General features: G+C 45.4%; 1 protein-coding gene and 1 long non-coding RNA gene across 5 annotated transcripts in view; one reads left to right on the forward strand and one right to left on the reverse strand.

The window, feature by feature from the left end:
* CACNB2 (calcium voltage-gated channel auxiliary subunit beta 2) overlaps positions 1-12,675 on the forward strand; it is a 402,461-nt gene that overhangs the window by 106,606 nt on the left and 283,180 nt on the right. The window lies entirely within an intron of this gene.
* Positions 8,959-12,675, reverse strand: part of LOC149449096 (uncharacterized) — a 167,564-nt gene continuing 163,847 nt past the window's right edge. The window contains exons 3-4 of the long non-coding RNA XR_016315453.1: positions 10,582-10,735; positions 8,959-10,086 (exon numbers count right to left, since the gene is read on the reverse strand). This is a non-coding gene — a long non-coding RNA (uncharacterized LOC149449096). The remainder of the gene's footprint in view (positions 10,087-10,581; positions 10,736-12,675) is intronic.

Consider the following 12,675-nt stretch of genomic DNA (forward strand, 5'->3'; position numbering starts at 1 on the left):
TACCCCGCTACAGATTCCCTCAGAGTCCAGTACCACACTCAGGAATCTCCCTAGCAACGGGCCCACTTGCAGCAAATCTGCCCGGCTACAGTGCACGTTCCACAAGCCTATGCGGAAGCACTGCGCCTACGCAGTATCTATAGTCTCGCCTGGAAGTCCTCCACAACTCGCCAAGCCATTCCTAAAGTCCTATATTAACTTTTCCTCGCATAATAGAAGTACTGTTTATGCACGCTCCTTACATTGCTGTGGCCCGCAAAACCCCGCAATTCACTCTAAACATCTTAGAAATTTTATCAAAGTGCCCTATCGGAGCCGTGCTGCGATTTTCAGCGCCCAATTCAAAACTTCATTTTCTTAAAGGGACAGCGCACCTTAAGTCAAAATGGCCGAAAAGGACTTTGCACAGTTCCCCAGTGATGAACTAAAGCAAATACAACCTGATACTGATCGTTATGAAGGGCAGGGAACAGAATCCACACTTCCAGCAGAACAAGTCGTACGACCAAGACGCTCTCTGAAACCGACAGTAAAAGTCATTGAAAATTATCACACCACGAAAGATGAGCTATGTGATAACCTGGAGGAACAATGGGAACGAGTTTCCTCCCTCATGTCCGGACTTAAATCCTCCTCAGGTGATGCCACAAGCTTACAAGTTGCCATCGGGCGGCTGGACACAGCTCATGAAAGATACAATAAACTGTCCACAAGGTATATAACCTTTCTAAAAGACTCTAATATCGATGAAGCCCTATCAGAACTGAGCAAGGCAGAATCAATAGCCAGACAAAGAGATGTCATGGTGCTGGATGTTAAAGGTAAAGCGGAACTCCGTATCTCGCATTTGCAAGAAACTAAGTCACACAGATCAAATTCATCTAAACATTCCTCTCGGTCATACAGATCATCGTGCTCAAGAAGCTCAGCCTTGAGCGACAGATTACTAGAGGCCCGCATAAACGCAGAGCAATCCAAAGCGAGACGCTCCTTCACAGAAAAAGAAGCTCTTGCAAGGGCAGAGGCCAAGAGGGCAGAAGCAGAGGCAGAGGCCAAGAGGGCAGAAGCAGAGGCAGAGGCCAAGAGGGCAGAAGCAGAGTCAGAGGCCAAGAGGGCAGAAGCAGAGGCCAAGAGGGCAGAAGCAGAGGCAGAGGCCAAGAGGGCAGAGGCAGAAGCAGAGGCCAAGAGGGCAGAAGCAGAAGCAGAGGCCAAGAGGGCAGAGGCAGAAGCAGAGGCCAAGAGGGCAGAAGCAGAGGCTCGAATAAAGATTTTCGAATCAGAGATGCAGGAGGAAATTGCATTAGCTAAAGTAAGACTACTTGAGCAAGCATTGAGCCAAGGTCTTGATCCAGTCTGCTCGCTACCACAGGAGATAGATGATCCAGTTGATCGCACCAGTGACTATGTACTGAATCAGTTATCTGCGCCACCCCCAGTTTGCAGTACCGTCCAAGCCGAGAACACTGAAACCTCCAAGTCAGCTCTACCTGCGGTACCAGTGCCACCCACAGCACCCGAGCAACCTAATAACCGTTACCCGGAAGTGCCCTCTCAAGGACGATTGTTACAGAAAGATTGCTATCAGGCGTTTTCTGGCCTACCTCCACAGCTCAAGCAGCAGTCATCACAATATACAGAGGCTAAACGAAAGCTTAACCCTGCAGCTACATCATTCTACCCGGAAGCATCTCACCCCTTCACACCAGGCAGCCAATACGCCCCAGGGGCATCACAAGTCGTCATGGCAACAAGCAGTGAGAAATCAGATATGTCTGAGTTTGCCAGGTTTATGGTGAGCAGAGAGCTAACCAACACCAGTCTCTCAAAATTTGATGACCGTGCAGAGAGCTACAGAGCTTGGAAGGCAACCTTCAAGGCCGCCATCGCTAACCTCAACCTAACCGCAGAGCAGGAGTTTGACCTCTTGATCAAATGGCTGGGCCCAGGCTCCACAAATCGTGTCAAGAGCCTCAGAACTGTCTATGTGGGACAAGCAGAAGCAGGTCTTGCTGTCGCCTGGCAGAGACTCGAACGTACCTTCGGCAGTGCAGAAGCAATAGAGAAGGCCCTATTCAAGAGACTGCAGAACGTTCCAAGGATCAATCTCAAGGATGTCCAGAAGCTTCAGGATTTAAGTGATCTGCTCATGGAACTGGAGCTTGCCAAGGGTGACCCTCGTCTGTCTGGGCTTTGCTACCTGGATACAGCTCATGGAGTGAACCCAATTGTCGTGAAGCTACCATACAGTCTGCAAGAAAAGTGGGCGGCATCAGTCTCAAGGTACAAAAGAGAGCATGACATCACCTTTCCCCCATTTATTCACTTCTGTAGATTTATCGATGAACAGTCCCAGATGAGGAATGACCCCAGCCTCGACTTCCTGGAGTTCAACACTACAGCTTCAGCAACATCATCGTCAAGGTATGAAAGCATCATGCATAAACACAGAGACTTCAAGAGCAGCGTGAGTGTTAGAAAGACTAACCTACCATCTCCTGCAGTACCCACGGGTAAACAGTACACCACCTCATCAGGAGATAAGACCTTCAATCGTGAATGTCCCATTCATAAAAAACCACACTCTCTGAACAAATGTAGAGGGTTTAGATTCAAAACCATACTGGAGCGCAAGAAAATCCTCACCGAGCTCGGGGTATGTTTCAGATGCTGCGCTTCACTGGAGCACATGGCTAAGGACTGTAAATCTGTCATCAAGTGTGAGGAGTGTCATAGTGAAAGACATGCCTCAGCTATGCACCCAATCCCACTCTCCAGAGATTCACCCACTGCCGTCACCACCAGTCCTGCTCCAAGTCATGGCGGGGAGCCCCAAAATTACGCTAATGCAGCGACTGCTGTTTCCTGCTCATGCTTGGATGTATGTGGGGAGGGCCAGTGTGAGAAATGTTGTGCCCGAATATGCCTAATCAAGGTCTACCCAGAGGGACTACCAGAAAAGGCAGTAAAAATGTATGCCATCATCGACGACCAAAGCAACCGGTCCCTAGCAGGTCCTAAATTCTTTGAAGCCTTTGGAATAAAGGGACCATCCGAACCCTATACCTTAAACACCTGCTCGGGCCGCATAGAGACTAGCGGCAGAAGGGCACAAGGATTCATCGCTTCTCCAGTCAGTGGGGATATGGAAATACCCTTACCGACGCTGATCGAATGTGATCAAATACCCAACCATAGGGATGAGATTCCTACCCCAGAAGCTGCATTTCACCAACCTCACCTAAGGCATCTAGCCAACGTTATCCCACCTATGGACATCAACGCCGAGATTCTACTCCTGCTCGGCAGAGACAATGTAAGGGTACACAAGGTGCGTCAACAGTGTAATGGTCCTGACTATGCACCATACGCCCAGAGACTGGACTTGGGATGGGTAATCATAGGAAATGTATGCTTAGATCAACCAGGAATTGACTCTTTCAAAACGTACGTGCGTGCAGATGGACGCACAACTTGCATTAAGCCGTGTCCTCATCACTATGAGGTGAAGGAGAAGTCTCCAGGCCTCATACAACCACCTGACGTCATTACTCCCCTCTTTGCCGACAACTTGGGGAGATCAGTCTTTCATACAACCAAGGACGACGATAAAGTAGCCTTGTCAGTAGAGGACAGAGAATTTGTCGAGATAATGGACAGTGAGTTCTTTAAAGACGAAACCAATCACTGGGTTTCTCCATTACCCTTCCGAGCTAACAGGGTAAGACTCCCGAACAACCGGGAACAAGCTCTGTCTAGATTTAACTCTCTTCAGCGTACCATGAACAGCAAGCCTGAAAGGAGAGAACACATCGTTGCCTTTATGGATAAAATGTTCCGTAACAACCATGCAGAACCAGCTCCATCCTTAAGGAAGAACGACGAGTGCTGCTACTTGCCTTCATTCGAAGTATATCATGCCACTAGACCTATGTCTGTAGGTTCCTTTACTAACTCTACTTGGCTTACAGGTCCGGAGTTTCTGCTAAGACAGGCGGACGAATGTGTACAGGAAGTTTTCAGCATCCAGGATCCGGATAATGATCCAGAAATCCGCGCTGAAGCCAGTGTATTGGTCACTGGAACAAAGCAAACCTCTAGCCTCGGTTGCCAGCGCTTTGAACGTTTCTCCAGTTGGATGAGACTCGTCAGGACTATCGCAAGGTTAGTGCACATTGCGAAATGTTATCACAATACTCACAAAGATAAGGATTTTCACGGTTGGCACGTCTGCCATAAACCCATCTCTGCGGAGAACATCTCTCATAGTGAGTCCCTCATAATACATCACGTCCAACAAGAGGAATTCAATGTAGAATGGAAGTGCTTATACAACAAACAGCAGATTCCAATAAAAAGCCCTCTTGCCAACTTAAATCCAGTTATTGACAGTTTTGGCTTGCTCAGAGTTGGTGGTCGTTTGAATCAAGCCCACCTAAGAGTTGCAGAACAAAATCCTCTCATCATTCCCAGCAAACACCATATCACCGTCTTGCTGATCCGACACTACCACAAAAAGACTGAACACCAGGGCAGGCAAATCACTGAGGGCAAGTTACGGTCTGCTGGCCTTTGGATTATAGGTATGAAAAGACGTGTGGCCCAAGTATTGCACGACTGTGTTCACTGTCGCAAAGCTAGAGGAAAACAACTACACCAACAAATGGCTGATTTGCCTGCGGACAGACTATGTACAGAGCCGCCTTTCACCTACAATGGCCTAGACGTCTTCGGGCCATGGATGGTGTCCGCACGCAGGACCCGTGGCGGTCACGCAAACAGTAAGCGTTGGGCTGTACTATTTACTTGCATGAGTGTGCGAGCCGTTCACTTAGAGGTCATAGAATCCATGGACACATCCAGCCTTATTAATGCCTTAAGACGGTTCTTTGCAATCAGAGGACCAGTGAAACAGTTGAGGTCTGACCGTGGAAGCAACTTCATTGGAGCCTGTAGAGAACTGAACATAGACACCAAATCCATTCAAGATCACTTGGCGGAAAAGGGTTGCACCTGGATTTTCAATCCTCCTCATAGTTCCCACATGGGGGGCTCCTGGGAGAGAATGATCGGCATCTCACGCAACATCTTGAATTCTATGTTGATGGATGTAAACTCTTCAAGACTCACACATGAGACTCTAGTCACCCTTCTCGCTGAAGTTTCAGCCATCATCAATTCTAGACCCCTCGTGCCAGTATCTATGGATCCTGAAACACCAGCCGTACTGACTCCAGCTATCCTACTTACCCAAGAAACTGAGATTACGCTATTACCTAGTGGAGAATTTACTCATGCGAATATCTACCAAAAACACTGGAAACGTGTACAATACCTAGCTGATTACTTCTGGAACAGGTGGCGAAAGGAGTATCTCAATATTCTTCAAGGAAGAAGAAAGTGGCAACACCACAAACCAAACCTAAAAGAAGGCGACCTCGTGTTAATGAAGGAGCAACATACCGTACGGATTGACTGGCCTATGGGACTAATTACAAAGGTTCTTCCTAGCAAGGATGGCAAGGTCCGTAAAGTGGAGTTGAAGATCTTCAGAAAGGGTGAGCTTAAAATATTCGCAAGGCCAATTAATGAACTCATTTTGATACTACCCATCGAGAACATTCCTGCTGGGTGAACTCTACTGAACTTGAACTTTGTGGTTCTTCTCTATTCCAACTCGGAATCTACTATATTGTTATGTTTATTGCATTCTAACATGTTCTTTGTTACAGGTTGTTTTATATTTTATGGACATTCGTCATAGTGAAATCCCTTATGGAATTTCAGACGGGGAGTGTGCTGTTCTCCTCATATTTGTTATTTAACTGTGCATTGTATTACCAATTCTTATTTCACCATGTTGTTTCTATGTCTTGATCTGTTGCTGCCATCTGCTGGCCAGAATTTGCATGCTGCATGCCTTTGTTATAGCTAGTAAGTGTTTTCTCTGCTGGGCGTGGTTTTAGGCAAGCCTTGGTTCTGGTCACTTCCTGCAGCCATTTTATCTGCTATATAGCTGTGTAACAGGACATTCAATACCCTGGGCTTGTGAAGGCATCAGTTTTTGACCAGCAGTTAGCCTCAGGAAAGATATCGCAGGACAGCATCAATACCTCTACTACCTTACAGTATTGTATCACTGTTTGTCGCTGTATTTTGGACCAAATAAACCCACGCTGATTTCATTCCCGTGTATACGTTTGGATCCATCTAACCTGAACATCTGCCGGTCCGGTCTGCTCCACTGCTTGGATACGAAGGTAGGAAGTTACACAGCCATTATTAGATATACCTTCATTCGCCTTCATGTGGGGACAGAACAGAAATACTGCTACGGGGCAGCATAGGTGCCCAAAATCATGTATTTATATTTGATTTTGCATTTCCGGGTAGGTGGCGCGCGCCCTACCCGCATCGCCATTTACAGCCACAGCCGTCAATCACCAGGTCCCATCCAGTAATTACGCGTCGAGACCCACTGATTTTCGAAGATCTCCAATGGGGAGGAGGACTGTTTTGTTTACTAACAGTCCTCCCTGTCAGCTCGGGCACACTGCTGTGGATGGCTGTGCACAGCAGAGCCATACACAGCAGTGCGATTACAGTGAAGCACACTGACACAGCCCTCTAGTAAAACACTCCCAGCACACAGGTAACCCTTTTATCGCCCGTCATGTTAACCCCTCCCTGCCCAGTGCCATTAGTACAGTGTCGGTGCCTTTTGTTTAGCACCGATCACTGTATTGGTGTCAGTGAGGATGTCAGTGACACCAAGTCAGTTCCCCCCAGTGTCAGAATGTTGGCCGCAGTCCTGCTAAAAGTCACTGATCGTCACCATTACTAGTTATAAAAAAAAAATCCCAGTATATACCGCCATTTGTAAACACTATAACTTTCACATAAAGCAATTAATTTATACATATTTTAGTAAATACATTTTGGCCTACATTTATGATGAAATTTGATGTTTAAAATTTTTTTACTGGACATGTTTAATAGCAAAAAGTCAAAAATATTGTTTTATTTCTCAAAATTGTCGAACTTTTTTTTTATAGAGCAAAAAATAAAAACCGCACAGGCAATCAAATACCACTGAAAGAACGCTCCATTTGTTGGACGTAAATTTAATTTGGGTGCAGTGTTGCATGACCGCGCAATTGGCAGTTAAAGTAACGCAGCGCCGTAACGCAAAAAATGGCCTGGTCAGGAAGGGGGGTAAATCCTCTAGAGCAGTGGTTCTCAACCTTCCTAATGCCGCGACCCTTTAATACAGTTCCTCATGTTGTGGTGACCCCCAACCATAAAATTATTTTCGTTGCTACTTCATAACTGTAATTTTGCAGTGGGAGGAGTAGTGCCACATCATTGGTGTCAGTGGGAGGAATAGTGTCCCATCATTGGTGTCAGTGGGAGGAGTAGTGCCCCATCATTGGTATCAGTGAGAGGAATAGTGCCCCATCATTGGTATCAGTGGGAGGAAAGGTGCCCCATCATTGGTGTCAGTGGGAGGAGTAGTGCCCCATCATTGGTGTCAGTGGGAGGAATAGTGCCCCATCATTGGTGTTAGTGGGAAGAATAGTGCCCCATCATTGGTGTCAGTGGGAGGAATAGTGCCCCATCATTGGTGTCAGTGGGGAGGGAATAGTTCCCCATCATTGGTGTCAGTGGGGGGGGAATAGTGCCCCATCATTGGTGTCAGTGGGGAGGGAATAGTTCCCCATCATTGGTGTCAGTGGGGGGGGAATAGTGCCCCATCATTGGTGTAAGTGGGGGGGGGAATAGTGCCCCATCATTGGTCAGTGGGGGGAGGAATAGTGCCCCGTCGTTGGTGTCAGTGGGGGGAGGAATAGTGCCCCGTCGTTGGTGTCAGTGGGGTGAGGAATAGTGCCCCATCGTTGGTGTCAGTGGGGGGAGGAATAGTGCCCCATCGTTGGTGTCAGTGGGGGGAGGAATAGTGCCCCATCGTTGGTGTCAGTGGGGGGAGGTATAGTGCCCCATCGTTGGTGTCGCATTTCGCCCTGCCCATAAGGGGCTTGGTCACAGAGGTGCCAGTACAATGCTAATGACACCCCAAATGCAAATGCAGTGTGTTTGCCTGCACCGTATTTCATGATACACAAAAGTACCATGTGATCTGGTTGCTTTGCGTTTTGTAAAGTTGTGAAACACTATATTTGCTGCGATCTGTCAATTTCGGTCCATTCAAATGAATGGGTTCAAATCAGACTACACTCGGATCACATGTGAATGTCATAGGAACACGCAGAGCATGCCTGTGAACTGGCCCTGAAGTCACACACATGCGATTTCAGGTGTGATTTGCGAATTTAATTCGCACCTTAAATCTCATCTATTGAATGTGAATGTAAGTTTCTTAACATGTGCGATTTGCTGCAGCGCAATTTCTAAAGTAGTTGCTGCATTACTTTTTCTGCAGTTTTGTTGCGATTTCACATACATAGAATATAATGGAAATCGCACTGCAAATTGCAAGAGATTGTTGAAAATCTTCACAAGTAGCAATAAAGTCATCAGAAATCGCACCTGAAATCGTGCTGAAATTGCACACAAATCATGCGATTTGAAATCGCAACGGTGTGACCGGTGACTAAATATTTATTTTTAAATACATTATACATGTAAATACATGCAGCATAAGTGCTTGAATTTGACCTGCTACCATCCTCTTGCAGTCCCTGTACAGCAGGGCTGAAATTTGAGTGGAGGAAGCAGAACGAGTAGTCAAGCAGCTCATGTGCTGACAAGAAGCATGGTGATAGGAGAAGAGAGCAGAGTGACAGAGAGGTGAGACCATCACTGTGCTGCTCCTTCTTTTCACTTTCCAGATACAGGCAGAGGGGGTGTCCAGGATGACCTGGGCTCATAGGAAGTGGGCTGAATGATGTTAGTCATTGGACCAAGGACATCTAGCATCAGAAAACGTACTGCGGAGGAAATCTCTGGGTTGAATCAGCAAAAGCTTTATTTGTTATGTTATTATTTAATGAACTATTCATTTTTATCTTGTTTGTTTTTTTCGGAGTTCTGCTTTAACTATCACCTGGTTATGGAGGAGTCAGGCAGCTCGCAGTGTTCTCTTAGTGGTTGTATTACACTTTGCAGGAGGTGAAGCTGGCAGTTTGCATAGCAATGAGGGTTTCACCTTATCTAGCTGGAGTAGATCACTTACATTAGAATTCTATTACACAAAGAGGCGTTTATATAACCTCCCGTCACTTGCAGCAGGCAGTCATATGGAGTACTATAGACTCAAACGGCAGCAAGATGACGGCAAAAGAGAAGGTAAGTCATCATTTGTGGTATGCGTGCCACATACAATGTTTTATTATGTATTGTATGCAGGGGTGGACTGACAACTCATGGGGCCCCCGGGCAATAGGGGATCATGGGGCCCCTGTGTCCTTGCCCAAAAAAGTCTATGAAAAAGCCAATGAAAGGTACCAGGGGCATCTCATAGGGCCCCCTACTGAGCCCAGGCCCTTGGGGAGTGCCCGAGTGCTCGAATGGTCCGTCCGCCCCTGATTGTATGGCATTAGGTCAAACATTTTTAAACTTTATTTTCTGAACAAAAGCTGAATTCCAAACAAGTGCACACACAATTGAAATACCAGCAGAGGAACTTTTTTTGCCAAGGATCTGTAATCATGTTTACCAAATTATTATTATTATTATTATACAGTATTTATAAAGCGCCAATAGTTCGCTCAGCGCTGTACATTACAAAGGGGGACAGAACATGTGACAGAACAATACCAATACAATGCAAAACATGAGGGGATCGAGGGCCCTGCTCTTTCGAGCTTACAATCTAATTTCATCCAAACACCCCTGCTGGATGGTACAGCCAGGATCTCTTCTTCCACTGCAAATACCTGGTGAAGAATACGCTGAAACAGTACAAAAAATACATTAGTGTCCTCTTTTCCTCAAAAGGCTGCTGATTGAACAGTGAAGGAGCAGCCATAGACTGTTGAAGTATTCTCTCTGCTCACTTTTCCAGCAGCATGTTCCTTGTCAGCGGCACATTTTGCATGCAGCACAGTTGACTGGCTCCCAGTGCTAGTGCTTCTGTATAGGGAGATGCAAGAGGATGAAGTCAAATTTGGGCAGTTGAATTGGGAAGTATAAAACCAAGGGGGTATTGTTGTTGGGGGAACATTTAAAAAATATCAAATAAAATAATAAATATGATAATAAAATTGTGATAATTATCGGCACCTATTGAATTGCGCAGAATGTAATCAATATAATAAAAAATAATAAAAAATAGAGAGCTGCCACTTTACATAAACCGTAATAAATGAGTGAACACACAACACATACAGTGTTATAGTGGCGCTAAATTAATAGTAATAAAGTGATATAGTGAATGCCACAAAATGAATGTGAATCAATCAAACAAATTTAGCATCCGTGAATTAATGTGCACACAAAAATAATTAATAAAATATAATATAGTGATCAAAAGTCCATGAAAATTAATTATTGTTTTTAGAATTCACTACATGCTGTTCACTGGTAATCAAGTGCTTCACAAAACCCCCCACATGGATGTGCACTCACCAAAGGTAGTTGCCTTCCACTCTCGTGGTTGGCAAACAAGCTTCAAGGGATAATCTTCCCAAATATAAATGAACTGTAACCGATGCTTATAAATTGTAGAAGAATGAAACTCCACTTGTCTTGATGTTATGAGCGATGGAGTGATCTGGCAGGTCTGACAGACAAAAACAAAAAACAGACTCTTTAGTGAGTAGTGCAGCACTATTTATCTATTCATTTATGTCTATTGTACACAGTTGTGGGGTGTGTGCGGTGCCTCCACATTTGCTAGAGTGTGTAGCATTTGATGGGCTTGCTGCCTGCCGATCGCTACATGTCAGGTAAGCGTTGTGTATTGTGACTGCGGCATGTAAACATCCCCATACACTACCTCTTCCAGCTTATTGGGGGTTGGGGTTGGGTGGGTGGGAGTTGAGTGCACCAAAAATGTGTCTCAACCACACATTTTTGCTGCCCCCCAACTGCAATTTTAAATTAAGTCTAAGGGTCATGTACATTTTGTTTTTACCAGTGATAGTGTGTTTGCACATTGTAAGTATGCATACTGTATCTCACATCTGATGAGCTGCTGGGGAAGTTGACAATTACCGTAGTAGTCCATGCTACTACAGTGATACCCTAGAGCAGTGGTCGGCAAGCCGCGGCTCGCGAGCCACATGCGGCTCTTTACACATTTTAATGCGGCTCTTCTGTGTGCCGGGCGCCCGCTCCCCTCCCTCCTCTCGGGCGGCCGCCCCAAAAGTCAGGACTCTGCAGCTAGCCCAGCAATGGGAAACTACGGCCCGCGGGCCGTATACGGCCCGGCGGACGTTTTAATCCCGCGGAGCGTGGCAAACATTGGCTGTCAGGATGTAGGCGGGGCAGCGTGACGAACTCCTCTCACAGTCCGCCCTGAAGACCGGAACGGCGCGGGAACACGGCGAGAGGAACGCGCGGAGCAAAGGTAAGTGAATTGACACAATATGGGGAATGAATTACTATAGGGGGGATGAATTACTATATGGGGGATGAATTACTATGGGGGATGAATTACTATATGGGGGATGAATTACTATAGGGGGGATGAATTACTATATGGGGGATGAATTACTATATGGGGGATGAATTACTATGGGGGATGAATTACTATATGGGGGATGAATTACTATATGGGGGATGAATTACTATGGGGGATGAATTACTATATGGGGGATGAATTACTATATGGGGGATGAATTACTATGGGGGATGAATTACTATATGGGGGATGAATTACTATATGGGGGATGAATTACTATATGGGGGATGAATTACTATATGGGGGATTAATTACTATGGGGGATGAATTACTATGGGGGATGAATTACTATATGGGGGATGTATTTTCAGTTTTAAAAATGTGGCTCTCAAAATAAATTTCAATCGTGGTTTTGGCGAGATTTGGCTCAGTTGAAAAAAAAGGTTGCCCACCACTGCCCTAGAGCTTTCAGGTGCCACTTGAGTTATGTATGTGCGAGTTCCCCCCTGCGAACCGAGCACAGTTCTTTTATTGATAAACTCGAATGTAGACACTTCCGTAAAGCTAGCATCACCTATGGAAAATTTTAGGCACTGTAGTTTTACACTGTTTTCACACTGTTTCATGGGCTCATACAATTTTGAGTCTTGACGTGTTTGATATCCACTTATACAATAGAACCTCATCTTTTAGATTTTACAAAAAATATGGGTATTGCATTGTATTTGTGTGTGCTAAAATTAATTTTAGTGTAATTTTGCCTCAAAAATATGCGATTGATAAACAGCTGGGCCTCTTCTTTCATAAAATATATAATTATTTGGGGGTGTAAAGTGATTTTCTAACCATAAAATGCAGATTTTAACATAAGTGTGAAAAATTAAAAAACTGCGTTGGTAGAAAAATGATTAAATTACACCTGTGCCCAGATATGGTCAGATCCTTAACAGCACTAAGGGCCCTTTCACACCAAATGCAGCTGGATGCATTTTGGACTGCACTCCAACTGCATAGACAGTCCAAAATCCAGGCTATCCTATGGGCATAGTTCACACCATTCCAGTGCAGAAAAGTACAGCATTCTGCATTTTTCCGCA

This window comes from Staurois parvus, unplaced genomic scaffold, assembly GCF_062004578.1.
Source record: "Staurois parvus isolate SC_StPar_1 unplaced genomic scaffold, SC_StPar_1.0 ptg000636l, whole genome shotgun sequence".
In the NCBI taxonomy this organism is placed as follows: Eukaryota; Metazoa; Chordata; class Amphibia; order Anura; family Ranidae; genus Staurois; species Staurois parvus.